Source organism: Rhincodon typus, chromosome 44, assembly GCF_021869965.1.
Source record: "Rhincodon typus isolate 14 chromosome 44, sRhiTyp1.1, whole genome shotgun sequence".
NCBI classification, from domain to species: Eukaryota; Metazoa; Chordata; class Chondrichthyes; order Orectolobiformes; family Rhincodontidae; genus Rhincodon; species Rhincodon typus.
In genome coordinates this window covers 991,708-992,824 of record NC_063375.1, presented here as the reverse complement: position 1 = coordinate 992,824, position 1,117 = coordinate 991,708, and the positions used below count along the sequence as shown (strand labels likewise).

At 61.9% G+C, this 1,117-nt stretch overlaps 1 protein-coding gene across 2 annotated transcripts in view; it reads left to right on the top strand.

Moving 5' to 3' along the window:
• The first annotated feature begins 602 nt into the window (after positions 1–602).
• Positions 603–1,117, top strand: part of LOC125487712 (SLA class II histocompatibility antigen, DQ haplotype C beta chain-like) — a 15,490-nt gene continuing 14,975 nt past the window's right edge. Inside the window, exon 1 of one of the 2 annotated variants that reach the window (XM_048619838.1) lies at positions 603–792. The gene's annotated coding sequence lies outside the window, so the exon portion shown is untranslated. The remainder of the gene's footprint in view (positions 793–1,117) is intronic. The other variant, XM_048619835.1, reaches the window with a different exon arrangement.

Genomic DNA, 1,117 nt, shown 5'->3' with positions numbered 1-1,117 from the left:
CTTTAACGTTTGAATACCCCCACAAGATAGGGCAGCCCCACGCCCCCCCCCCCCCCCCATCCCTACCAACCCCCTCCACGACTTCTCAGGAAGGCTGCTGTACCCGCAAAACAACCATTTGACCCTCCCTTGCCACGTGCAGGACCACACAGGCTGTTCGGCAACTGCACACCCAGCCCCTCCACAAGCCCGAACGAAATGGGTGGGCTTCCCCGTTCCCCTCGCAACCCGTCCCTCCATCCAGCCACCCATTGCCTCCTGTGGCCCAAGGAAAAGGAGACTCATCCCAATTGCCCATGTTGACCACCCCGGTCAAGTTGGGCAAACCCCCCCAAACCCAATTCTTGCACTCCACCTCCTACATCTGCTGGCTAGATGGCTTTCTCCCCCTTTTTCTTTAAGAAGCGTAATCAATACAACCCCATCTCCCTCGTCACCCCTCCGTCTCTGTGCCCAACCTCCCAAGTGGTCCCATCCCCTGATGCCATAGCTTCCCATGCTACCAGCTCAGGCGGCCATTTTGCTCCACTGCCCCGCAGCCGGGCCTCTCCTTCCTCCGTTGCGCCCGCCGTTCTGCCCCGCAAAGAGGACCCCTCGCCGTCTCTCCACCCCCCCCTCCTCAACATCCCAAGCGACGGGCGGCCCAATGGCGCGCCTGATCCGGCCGTCGAGCTCCAGGGATCGGAACTAAAACGAGTAAAGCATTCGAGAAGTGATTCCATTCGATCGAAATGGGAAAATCCAGGCAGCCTCCCCCCCACCTTTTTATGTGACTGGGAGTTTGGGGAGGAGGTACTCGGTTGTTTCTTCTGCTGGCGTGAATGGGGGAAGGGGAGGGAGCGGTACCGCTCTCAGGCCAGTGGGGAGCGCTATAGAGCATGGGTGCAGCGGGTGCAGTACTGGCATCTGACCAGCGGGATCGCTATGGAGCCGAGGGGCGGGGCGGATGGGGAGAGAGCGCGAGCTCAAGTTCACACTGGCCCTCGCGCGCCGCGACCGTTACACCCGGGGGGGCGGGGCGGGGCTAACGGGTGGGGAGGTGGTTAGGAGGACAGGGGCTTTTTTTGGGGGAGGAGGGGATGGGGAGTGGGAGGGGATGGGGAAGGGGAAGGGGATG